Consider the following 13,246-nt stretch of genomic DNA (forward strand, 5'->3'; position numbering starts at 1 on the left):
GCATGATTGCACACAAGTAAACACCATCGAACTCTATAAGCATGCAAATGATCAAACCTGTCCTCCCCTCCCCCTTCCTTTGCCCCCCTCCAATACGTTCTTTCCCCTTCCCCCTTCCCCCTCCCCTTCCTCCCCCCCAGTCAGTTTTTCCTATCCTAAGCATGACTGCATAGGAGTAAATCCCATTGAACTCAATAAGCATGGAAATTATCAGACCTGCTTTCCCCCTCCTTCCCCTCTCCTCTCCTTTCCTCCTCCCCCCTCTTCCTTCTTCCTCCTCCCCTGTCAGTTTTACCTATCCTAAGCATGATTGCATGGGAGTAAATTGCACTGAACTCAATAAACATGCAAATGATCAAATCTGTCCTTCTCCTCCCCTCCCTGTCCTGCCTGCTCCCATCCCAGTCCTCCCCTCTGCCTTTCCTCCCCTCTGCCTTGCCTTGCCTTTCCTCCCCTCCCTCCTCCTCTTCCTCCTCCTCCCCTCCCCATCCCCTGTGGTCAGTTTCACCTATCCTAAGCATGACTGCAGGGGAGTAAGTCCCACTCAACTCAATAAGCATGCAAATGATCAATCCATTCTCAGCAAGCTTGCACAGGATCCCATTTCTTACCTCCTGGATTAAAAAGCAGGGAAATTCACTAATAGGCAAAAATCCTTGCAGGTTACCAAATTCTTCCAAGCTACACAGGAAGTGGATTGGACTGTGAAAGACCAACCCAAATTGTGTTTGCATTTTGACAAATTTGTAGGGCAGTCCAACATCTCAGAGAGGAGGTCAGGTCTCCTGCTCCCCTGGTGCATGCACTATAGCTGCCTAATTTCCCTGCTTTTTAAAGTTTGATAGAAATATCTGTGGGCTATATATAGGTACATTCTTAAACCACAAGGTTTTTTGCCTATTAGTGAATACATTCATTGTATTATTGGGCTATTTCATTAAAATCCTGGCATACTAAAAATGCATGATTTTTTCCAATCTCCTATCCCATGAAGTACAGTGTCTTAGTGTGGAATACTTTAATTTCTAGTAAATTGTTTAGGTGTCTATGACCCTCATTTCACCATGCCGAGTGTCCTTGGCTTGCCTTCAGGGACAGTAAGGCTCCAACACATAGTTGGTTAACTGCTTAGATCAACTGGAACCAGGGCTGTGGAGTCGGTATGCCAAACCTTCAACTCTGACTCCTCTATTTTTCTACTGTCTGACTCCGACTCCTTCATAAATGGCAAATGTATATTAGCTAGTAATAACAAATTTACTGTAGTAAAATGGTAGCACAAGGCATTTCATCACCACCACGTGAATCATCAGGCTAGATTGATAGAACATAAAATATATTTATTTGATTAAAATTTCTGAACAAGAAAACTTTCCTAAACTCCTATGAAAGTTTTTATTTTGAAGCCGGAGTCGGTACATTTCTACTGATTCCGACTCCACCCAAAATTGCTTCCGACTCCATTTCCACAGCCCTGACTGGAACACTTTGGGGAGGCGGAGAGTGGCCCTAATTCATTTGTTAGCACATTCTGAAAGCATTTTTATTAGTTTTGATGCAAACAAAACTCAGATGGAAAGTGCCCATCTTAGAAGACGCACATCCTCCTGAGTAAGAAAGGGGGAAATGCCTCTTCTAGGGTGATGCTTGCACAAGGAGTGTGCATTGTTTAAAAGTAATGTCCTTTTCTTTAGAAGATGGGAACCTCCCCCACACTTCATATCCAAACTCATGCATTTTTCATCACTTAATTCATCTATAATTGACTAAATGGGGTGACAGCCTTGAGACCCTCCAGATTTAAAAGGTACAGCAAGCAAACCCTGGGCAGGACCTGGGAGAATTATTTGAATGAAAGGCAAAGATTCACACAGCCACTATGCAAATGTGAGCTTTACCTATGGGGGGGGGAGTGCTAAGGCTATGTAAGGAAGAGAATTTTCTCCCAGTTTATAAACAGCTTGTCACTCTTTTGCTTTCTTTTACAAATTATTGAAAGCAACAACAGCAACACATTTTACAGCATGAGGTCCCTTAGGGAGGATTGAAATAATCAAAAGTGGTCTAAGGATCAACACACTAGGCAGGGCTCATCCAATATAAGCTGATGGCCAGATTTACTTCACTCCAGTAGTTAATGCAGCATTGATATAACACAACACAGCTATTTTTACTGATATAGCGCTAGCAAAGCTGTGCTAATTAATAACCATCTGGGAAGCCTCCATCATCTGGATCACTCCAAGGAGGATACTACCAAAAGTAGGTGCAAAAGAAAAGCCAGCATGCAACAGTGATGTATGGAAATATCACCAGCATAATTAAAGAAAGGAAAGGATGGAACTAAAATGCAAAAGGGAAATTGGTTCTTCTCATCCATTCTAGTGACTGAGATAACTATATCCATGAACTCTAGAGGTCCAGGTGTGCAACACACAAACAAATGATTTACAGATGTCTAAACCTCACTGAATTAAGGGGGCTAGTCCCAAATAAATGGATACAGGATTGCAGCCCCATTATCCTCTTCACCACGGAGAAGAGACAAGACTTCCTTTTACTTGGGTATCTTGCAATTATACTTAGAAACCATTACAGTTCTAGCACAATGGACCGTTTCCTGTTCTGTTTTGTAAATACTAGCATTGGTTATAGGGTACACGCTAGACTGAGAGGATCTCTCTTTCATCCTTTGCTATCTGACACATGATTAAATATTTGCTTTTACACAGCATGCAAGGCCTTTCAAAAAATACCCAAACCCTTACCAATGAGAGAGTCAGAAACACATTCTGATCAAGTTTTACATCTACCTGACAGGGAAAGAGACTCCCATTTACACAAATAGGTTTGCTTTCTCATACAATGTAAATAGGTAGGATTTTACAAGTCTCTACAGAATGATGAACAGTATGAACCAGCAGTTAGAGCTGGGTGCAACCAGGGGCTTTTAAAAAAAAAAGTTGTGTGTGTATAAGAATGGGTTAAATCCCACAGATTTGGATTTTTTTATATATAAATGGTCTGAATAATTTCCTCTGCACTACATAGATACGGTAATGAAAGGAATTCCAGTTTCTCAGTCTGAGGTTAAAGGTGCAACCCTATACCCATTTACCTAGGAGTAAGGTTTACTGAAGTCAATACAATTTAGTTTTGAGCAGGCATGTATATGATTGCATTATAAGTTACATAATTACTGTGATGAGTCAGGAAAGTGAAAGGCCTGATTGCTAAAAATAGAGAGGAGTGATAAACAACTAAAGGCAACATGATGGTTGAGATGTCTAGGGAGGTCGCATACATTTATTTGTGCTTTGCTGTATCAAAGTTTTCATAATGTGCCATTTTAATATACAAGAAACTTGTAGAGTTAAAATCTACCTTAACATAAATACAATGCTTCAGAGAAGGAGTTAAGGTGCACGCATAAAATCTAATATTTTTAAAATAATGTCATAGAAATTTTTAATATAAAAACAAACAATATAAAGTTTTTATAAGAGTTCTCATGTGATAATACACAAGTGGCCAAAAAAATTTTTTTTTTAAAAACTCAGTGCCCATACATAATAAAGAACAAAATGATCAAAACAATACCAATATCAACATAAAGGGCAACTCCTGAACAATGGCCAATAAACATAACTCAATACCCATGAAATTCAAAATGCATAATGTGGCCAAACGCGTTTTGACAGAACATCTTCTTCAGTGGCCTTGAAGATGGATATACACTATACAGAGCAAAAAATACTATAGAGAACATCAGCTATTAATGGTGAGTGCCTCCAAGTGAGAAAAATGATGTAGCTGATAGAGCAGATGCCATATAACCACTTACTTTTGTATTCTATGTTCTGGAATATGGACTGATATGTGGACTGTATGTTAATTCAATTTATTCTGCATAAAAATAATTTTGAATTAAATTACAAACTCATCAAATAAGAAAAAAAATTTTTTTGCATTCATAAGTAATACTTTTATATATAAGGTGTAAAGTATTATACATACCATTTCCTTATATCAGTCACTTTTGAATCGTATTGAAGATTTTACCAACACAGCACATCCTAAAAGTGTTGTTGTATTTTAAATACCTAATCAGCTAGGTCATTGTGGGAGGGCAAATCCACAAAAGTAACACAGCTGTGGAAACCACTCCTTCAGCCACTCAATACAAGTCATATCTCAGCTGAATTTACTTCATTATTTTGCATTAACCCTTAATGGGCTACCAGAGACACTTCACCAAGGGAGTACTATACACCACCTATATGCCAAGGAAATATCTACATACTTATACATTAAAAATTAACATACAAAAGTTCCAAAGAACAGATCACAATAATGCTTAACAGAGGAATACTGATACTGAAAATCAGAACTTCTAGTTTCAGCAAGGGAGCCCAAAATACTTCCTGTTATAACACAGGGGCCCAATTTAAATCTTCATTTAGTCCATGTGGTGCCATAGTCTTCAGGGAATGTATCCAAAAAAAATCTCTTTTTTTCAGTTTTGCTTCCGATTGTCTTCCTACTCCTGTGACTTTCTTGATAGTCCAGGATCTTGGATTTGTCATTGATCACAAGCTGAATATGAGCCAACAGTGCAATGTGGCTGCAAAAAAGGCAAATGCTATATTATGCTGCATTAACAGAAGTATAGTTTCCAAATCGCGGGAAGTATTAGTTCCCCTCTATTCAGCACTGGTTAGGCCTCATCTTGAATACTGGTCTCCACACTTTAAGAAGGATGCAGACAAACTGGAACAGGTTCAGAGCAGGGCAACAAGGATGATCAGGGGACTGGAAACAAAGTCCTATGAGGAGAGACTGAAAGAACTGGGCATGTTTAGCCTGGAGAAGAGAAGACTTAGGGGAGATATGATAGCACTCTTCAAGTACATGAAAGGTTTTCACACAGAGAAGGGCCAGGATCTCTTCTCGATCGTCCCAGAGTGCAGGACATGGAATAATGGGCTCAAGTTGCAGGAAGCCAGATTTTGACTGAACATCAGGAAAAACTTCCTAACTGTTAGAGCCATGTGACAATGGAACCAATTACTTAGAGAGGTAGTGGGCTCTCTGACACTGGAAGCATTCAAGAGGCAGCTGGACAGCCATCTGTCGGGAATGCTTTGATTTGGATTCCTGCATTGAGCAGGGGGTTGGACTTGATGGCCTTATAGGCCCCTTCCAACTCTAGTGTTCTATGATTCTATGAAAAATAAACTAAAATAGGAACCTGTTAGGGTACGTTATAGGACACACTGACTTAAATTTGCAAGAAATGAAGAATTAACAGTAGTCACCCACCTATGCATATCACCTACTCCTACTTATTTTTTTGTTAACAACAATGTGCTATTTGCTTGATAGATAGCATAACGTTACAACAACTCCCTCAGTTGCAAACAATAAAACTAGAGCTAGTGTTGACCACATGAATGCATGTGGAACTTTCAACAGAGATCTGGGCTTAATTTCCCATGTCAGCAGTGGACTCACTGAGGTCTTGTGCAAACTACTCTCCATTGTCTTTTTATATAATAGGAAGTATAATTACCTGTATCAGGGAAGTAATACTCAAAGAATTTCTAGGGCCAAACTTTCTATCCATCAAATATCTAGGAACCATACTGATAATTTTTCCACCTTAATTTGACACCAGACTATGAAACCCAACATATTTAGACACTCAAATCTGAAGTATAAATCTGAAGTTGTCCAACAGCCTCAGAAAAATTATATTTTAAAAATACACAGTATGAATACCATAATTATTTCAACTATATAACTTTTAATTAACAATACAAAATGTCATATTTCTATTATGTAGTTGCTTTATTTTTGCTTTTGTCTATGTTGTTGTTGTAGTAATATTATATGAACCTATTGTTTGTTGCCTTGTGGATTTTTTTTAATGAATTAAAAGATGGGCTATAAATTTCTTAAATAAATCAAATAAACAGATAAGATACCTTTATCTTGCTGTATCCAGAAGAAAACGTTTCTCAGTATTCAAAACAGCATATAAGCATCCACCCTAAATCTAGACTACCCCTGAACATTGTTTAAAACTATGGTAGATGCCATAGGCCAGGAGTGGGCAGAAGGTAGTTGAGATCTACTGGTAGATCTCTGGGTGATTCACATTAGACTGGCAAGTGTTCCTGGCTTCTGATTCTTTTAACAGTAGCAAACACAAACTATTTTTAAAATTAGGCAGCTGAAATGAAGAAAGGTAAAGAGTGGACATTTGGGTGAAAGGACTGCAAGTTCAGTTTAGTTCTGATATGAAAAACAGGCTTAGAATGTGTTCAGAGACACTTTTTTTTCATTCTAAGTGTATGTCTTTTCCACCTGGCGCTTGCTCATAGGACTTGCATAAAAAACAAAATTAATATCACAAGCGTGAAGCCTGGCCACCCTTGCCATAGGCCACCTTAGGACCCCATTAAAAAGGCTGATAAGCTCCCCCCAGGGCCTTTTATTAGATGGCCTTGCCCTACATAATAGGGTTATTGATACTTACATTGTTATATAAATGATCATTAACATTAATTACAAATCTGGGTAGCAGAGACATATGCAAAACGGTGGTTCCGTTCCTTTCTCTCTGACAGATACCAACAGGTGGCATTGGGGGAGGAGGTTTCAGACCCTTGGCCACTCAATTGTGGTGTGCCACAGGGCTCTATCCTCTCTCCCATGTTATTCAACATCTATATGAAGCCGCTGGGGGCTATCATCAGGAGATTTGGGCTGCAGTGTCACCAATATGCGGATGACACTCAGCTCTATCTCTCGTTTAAATCTTCACCAGAGTTGGCTGTGGAGACCGTGTCCAAGTGCCTGGAGTCCGTGAGTGGATGGATGGGAAGGAATAGGCTGAAACTGAACCCCGACAAGACCGAGGTACTACTCGTGGGGGACAAGAGAAGGCTGGAATTTGTTGACCTGAAGTTCAATGGGTTGAGTCTACCCCTGAAGGACCAGGTCCGCAGCCTCGGGGTTGTACTTGATTCCAAGCTGTCCATGGAGGCTCAGATTTCGGCTGTGAGCCGGGCAGCTTGGTATCAACTACACCTTATATGTAGGCTGCAACCCTACCTTCCTGTTCATCAGCTCCCACTGGTGGTACATGCCCTGGTCACCTCTCGATTAGATTACTGTAATGCGCTCTACGTGGGGTTACCCTTGAAAACGGTCCGGAAATTACAACTTATACAACATGCGGCGGCTCGACTACTTACAAACAGTCGTCGCCGGGACCACATCATGCCAGTGCTGTTCGATCTACACTGGCTTCCAGTTGTTTTCTGGGCCCAATTCAAGGTGTTGGTACCAACCTATAAATCCCTATACGGTCTCGGCCCAGTTTATCTAAAGGAGCGCCTACAATGCCACCAATTATGCCGCCTGACAAGATCGGCCACTCAAGGCCTTCTCTCAATCCCGCCAACCAAAGCAGCTAGATTGGCGGGAACTAGAGAGAGGGCCTTCTCAGTGGCGGCCCCCACCCTCTGGAACTCCCTCCCACAAGATCTTCGGCACGTCTCTTCCCTGAATATGTTCCGCAAGGCCTTAAAGACCTGGCTTTTCCAACAGGCTTTTGGGACTTCTGGGGAGGTTTAATGTCCTTATGATTTAAATACTGCCTACCATATATTGTTTGTTAGCATAATTTATACTGTTACACTGTATTTTTGTATTCTATTTTGTTGTAATTTATTGTATGTACGTCACCTAGAGTGGCCACTGGCCAGATAGGCGACACATAAATTAAATTTTATTATTATTATTATTATTATTATTATCATACTGTGCACAAACTCCTAATAAAGACTGGAAACTAAGGAGCTACTTTCAGCATACCTTAATGGCTTGCATGTATCCTGAGGAATTTTTAATCATTTTTCCTTGAGCAGCTGACATCACATACATGCCATGCCACATCCCAATTTATTTCTGAAATTCCCCTCAGTTTCAAAAGAAGATTTCCCTGTTTCATGGGACAAAAGGTGGCTTTTGTTTGAATAAGAGCTCGGGCACGTGGAAAAGTATTTTACACAGTAGTTTGGAATCTGCCCCCCAAATTGTATCTCTTAAATCAGCACACACATGAGTTTGGGCAATCCTATTTTCTCATGCGAATAAATAAGAAGCCTACTTGCAGACTGAATGACATGGAAATAAATATTTTTCCAGTAAGCAGATGCTTGAAATGCTTTCCCAAAATCCAGATGCTACCTTGCTCATCCATCATATTTTATGTACAGTTTGCCCCAAAGAGTCTTTGTTTCAGAACACAGTGCTCCTGTTAACAATCACAAGTCAGTGTCAAATGTAGATATGCACTCCCTACTACAAGTCTAAACTGACAAGGTTCGAGTTTTGATTTCACACAGTCAATCCTGAACACTGATGAAGCTAGTACCTTCCGGGTTTTTATTCTCCCTCTCACAAAAGGAATGTTAATGTTTCCTTTTCATCAACCAAGAAGATTTACATCTAATATGTCACTTTGAAGTAACTCCTGCCTGATTTATGTATAGCAGATGCTTCTGTGGAGCCTATTTTTTAAAACGCAACACTGAAGTTGAGAGACTAATGGATAGACATCTGTAAAGGATTATACCACAAGCACATATGCCTTAAAACACGATGGAGAAAAAGAGGTCAAGAACCAAATAATTCCAATAGTCAGGGCACACAACAAATCAGTATGATTCTCAATGTTTTACCTCTTGTTATGGTATGTGTTACAAGGTGATAAGGGAAGACATGAAGGATGAGCCAGGTCTTTGAAGGGATCAGTTTGGTAGCATTGTCAAATCTCCCAACGATTCAGTGGAATCTTACTTACTTAACTACAATGCAGTGGCTAAGCAAGGACAAGTCTCTGCCTCTCTTCCCCACTACAGTCCTGCAAAGCATCTCCTAAGGGTCTCCCAACTCTCAAAAGAGGCTTTTAGGGGTGCCCATGGGAAAAGGGGCAGACATTATCCCTTCTGCAAACAGTCTTACAGAAGCACTGCATTGGATACAACCCTATATTTTTATACTGCTTTTTCTTAATGCTCAAAGTACAAACCAAACATTATATCAGTTAATTAGCAATGAAATAACACACTGAGCAGCTCCAGGCAAACCAATATCTGACCAAGAATATTGGTTTATATTTACCAGTCTTTGGAAATTCCCCAGGCTCTAACAAGCCTCTTCAGTGAAAAAGTTCCACAACTGCATCATGACTACTGAGAATGTTCTGCTACAGATCATTTTCCAAACCACCTCAGAATTAGAGGAAGAATCCCGAGTAAGGCCTTACTTTCCATTCTTTAAAGAAGGAGGGCTTCATATGGGAAGACCACCAGGCTTAGGAATAACCAGCACTCTGAATGGAATTCAGAAACTAAACTATGCTGTTAAGAGTATTACAGGTGTCTTATGTAGCCTACACTGCCACTGTAGTATATGCTGCTGCACATCTCACAGTATTCAAGGGGAGCCCACTCTAAACTTGCTGCAGTAGTCACTATGTGCAGTTATGAAGCCATGAGCCACAGCTGCAAGATCCCTCATCATTAGGTAAGAGTGCAACTGCCTGTAAACTGCAAGTGATAAAAAGCACTGTTGATTAGATATGCCACCTGTTATCTCTGAACCTCCCAGGCTGCAAGCATACTTCATCAGAAGCAATGTGACCCCCACTAAGTAGAGGCATGCCACCAACTACCATATTACAGTTCATGTAATTTTAATTTTAGATAATTCATAAAACAGACACTGCCATGTTTTCCTCCGTGCAAGATCTAGATCATGCAACTTGTTAGCCTGCCATAATTTAAAATCATGCTGTATTAGGTGCTTGTGTGCATGCTGCTCCCAGGCACTGGATTCAGGCAAGATTTGCTCCAGGAGCACCACCACAAATGCTGAAAAACCTTGAACGCCAGAAGCCCATCCAACCTGAGTTCAATAGATGGCAGGAGCAAGAACATGGCTTTACTCGAAGTTATTGGAAGTTAACATGGCTTTACGCAAAACCACCAGCTTATTTGTGCAAGACACACTACAAAGAAGAGGGAAGACTTCAGCTCTAGAGTCTATTCCCTCATAAAACAAATTCACCCAGCATTCTTTTCTAGAGAGTCCATATGAGATATAAATATAAACTGCTCATTGAATAGCTCAGGTGTGCAATTATTGACATTTGCAGGTCTGCACTTTTAGGGAGAGTCACCACAATTGTTGGCCCAGCTAACCTTAGCGGAGACAAATATATAAGCCTACCAATTACAAGAGAAAACTGTGGCTCCATAGCTGAAAAGGAAGAGCAGAAGAAAAATGACAAGAAAGGAAAACAATGTCAATAGCAAGACTTGAGATAAACAGGGCTCTTGTTTGTTAATCAGAGTCAAGCTTGTTTGCACAAGTAAAACTGAGATTTGAATTTACAACCCCAGTTGTAATTAAATCTGCTATGCTTCCATCAAACACAAACCAGCGTGTAATGTGTATTCATTTGAATTCTATTTATTTTAGTCCATACAACTCAAATAGAATAGATCTAGATGTATTTTCTGATTTCTCAGTTTGGCTGATCAACGTACTGGTAAGTAGGATTAGTTATGTCTAACACAACTTAATGTATGTATAATTTGGCATAAAGCAAATAACTCTCTTGTAACACAATTTCTGTATTTGATACATGTCCCCATATCTATGCCTTTAGGGGAACACCAGAAAGCCCCAAAACAAAATGACATACTGAAACTCAGAGATTTTTTTTTAAAAAAAGACATAGGAAATATAGTAGTGTGAATAAAACAAGTCAGTCAAAGAAATTAAAATTTCCCTTTAAAATAAGTTTGCACAATCCAACTGGAAAAAGAAATACAGAAGAGTACTGAACCGGAACCCACTCTATTCATATCAGACACTAGGGTTGCCAGCTTCCCCTGCTCCCTCTTGCCTGGCAAGGCTTTTCTATCTGCTACACCTGCATGACAAGCATACTTCAACAGCGTAGCCTTTTCCCTAAATGAAGCTGCAGTCATGAGAACAACTTCATCTGCTGAACCCATGCCCATTTTGCAGATGTTAAAGGCACAATGACAAACCCTATTTTGAATAGCCGTATAATGGCTGTTCACCATGATCAACAAGCAAAACTTCCATCTATAGATCCCAGAGAAATCAAATAGGGCAGCTTTCCCCATCCTGATGCTTCCAGATGTTGGACTACACCTCCCATCATCCCTGGCAATTAGGCTTGCTGGGTGAGGCTCCTGGGAGTTGTAATCCACAACATTCTCTGTGGTACCCCCCCCAGGATGTAGAATGACCTCTCTTCTGAGGTGTGTCTTATGCCGTCACTTTTTGCTTTTCAAGAATTTTATTTATTAAATTTACATTCCGCCCTTCCTCCCAGAAGGAGCCCAGGGCAGCAAGACATACCTCTTTACTAAACCTTTGGTCAAGTACATCTTCCTTCCTTCTGCTGCATTGCTGTGTACTATTATACTGCTGTTCTGTGCTGCTATTTTGTTTTTGTTTTAAATTGTACATTGTACTTACTTTAATTGTGATGTTTCTGTAACCCACCCCGTGACCATTTGGTGCAGGGTGAGCTATGAGATATAAATAAAATTAAAGCTTAAGAAAGCTGAAATAGGCTATGACTGGCACTTCATGTCCTTGCTTTTGAGTTTGCTAGAGGCATTCAGCCAGCAGAACTATGCTGGACTAGATGGACCTTAATCAGAATCAGCACAACAGTTCTTGCATTCTTAAAGAACAGAACCTTCTCTGTCCCCAATATCCAAGAACATATCTACCTGGTATAGAACAAGAAGGTTGAGGACACACAGACTAATAGAGTGTGGTGGAATCTGTTTTCATCTTCTCCACCCTGAAAACAAATAGCTCAGAATTCATATTCTTATCACATTTTGGAATGCATGTCTAACCACCTCTATGCATGTTTCAAATCCACGCTTTGCATACAAACATTTCAGGTTCAATCCCCGGCAGGGCTGAAAAAGGCTCCTGTCTGAAACTCTGGAGAGCCACAGCCAGTTAGCGTAGACCACTTCCCCTCAATCCAGGGGTAGCCAACGTCGTGCCCTCCAAGTGGTGTGGTCCACAACTTCCGGAGAACACCACATTGGCTATCCCTGCCCTACCCTACTGCCCTCCAGGTCTTGTTGAACCCCCAACAGCCCCATCATCCCCAAGTAGCATGCCCAAAAATCAGGGATTACGGGAGTTATAGTCCAAAATATCTGGAGGACACCAGATTGAGGAAGGCTCGAGCAGACGATATACCAGAGAGACTAAAGACTTGACTCAGTATACGGCACTTTCCTTACATTCCTAGGAGACACTGCTGTTTTGCCCAGAGCCCGCGCCTGGCGTTCACGCGCCCCCAAACTCACCCAGAAGTCTGTTTGGTCTAGTGGTTTTCTGCGTATCCGCCGAACTGTAGGGAAGCGACAGCGCGCGCTGCGCACCAGTTCAGGGCCATCGGCCAAGCGCAAACGCCGGGAGGTCGCGATGACCACTGCCTGCCCTCGCCTCACACACAGAAGAAGGGCGGGTTTTTACCTGCCGGGGTGGGGCTGCAAGGAGAGCGTCCGCCCGCGAGAGGGCTCGGCTCACGCCGCGACAGACTTTTCTCATTCGGGATGGGGAGGGGGAGAAAAGACTGTAAAAGGCGCCCAGCAAGTTCCGCCCCCCGCGACGGGCAACAGCCACGCTTTGCACTCGTTCCCACACGCGGCGGTGGGGGGCCGGCTGCTGCTGCTCCAGCAGCAGCCGCCACCCAGGAGCTTCTCGGAATGTTGCACATTAGTCTCTTTCTTCCCCTCAAAAGTTGCTTTTACTAGGCAGGACGGGAGGATGCGGCATTACGTAACACCTGGAAGCGTTGGTAGCAGAGGATGAGCGAGAATCTTGTGTGTGGGCGTGAAAGAGCGAGCGAGCAGCAAAACGATATAGGATACGGTTGTAGGCGGCGCTGTTTAGCTGCGCAGGGGAATAAGCTGTGAAAGGGAGGGGAACAAAACTCGGAAAGGTGAGGTATTGGTGTCCTCGGCGGGCGGCAAGGATTCTTTTGCAGCAACTCCATCTTGCTTTCTTACCTGTCTGGAGGACCTTTTGCCTCGAGAGCGTCAGGCTTTTGAGGCGACGAGCGAGAGGAGGACCAAACCCCAGTGTGCATGTGCCCACG

General features: G+C 41.7%; 1 protein-coding gene across 7 annotated transcripts in view; it reads right to left on the minus strand.

Moving 5' to 3' along the window:
* LYPD6B (LY6/PLAUR domain containing 6B) overlaps nucleotides 1-13,246 on the minus strand; it is a 111,850-nt gene extending 98,604 nt beyond the window's left edge. For 4 of the 7 annotated variants that reach the window (XM_061608819.1, XM_061608822.1, XM_061608820.1 and 1 more), the window contains exon 1: nucleotides 12,453-12,615. The gene's annotated coding sequence lies outside the window, so the exon portion shown is untranslated. The other 3 variants (XM_061608823.1, XM_061608826.1, XM_061608825.1) reach the window with 3 other exon arrangements.

Source organism: Rhineura floridana, chromosome 2 (assembly GCF_030035675.1).
Source record: "Rhineura floridana isolate rRhiFlo1 chromosome 2, rRhiFlo1.hap2, whole genome shotgun sequence".
In the NCBI taxonomy this organism is placed as follows: domain Eukaryota; kingdom Metazoa; phylum Chordata; class Lepidosauria; order Squamata; family Rhineuridae; genus Rhineura; species Rhineura floridana.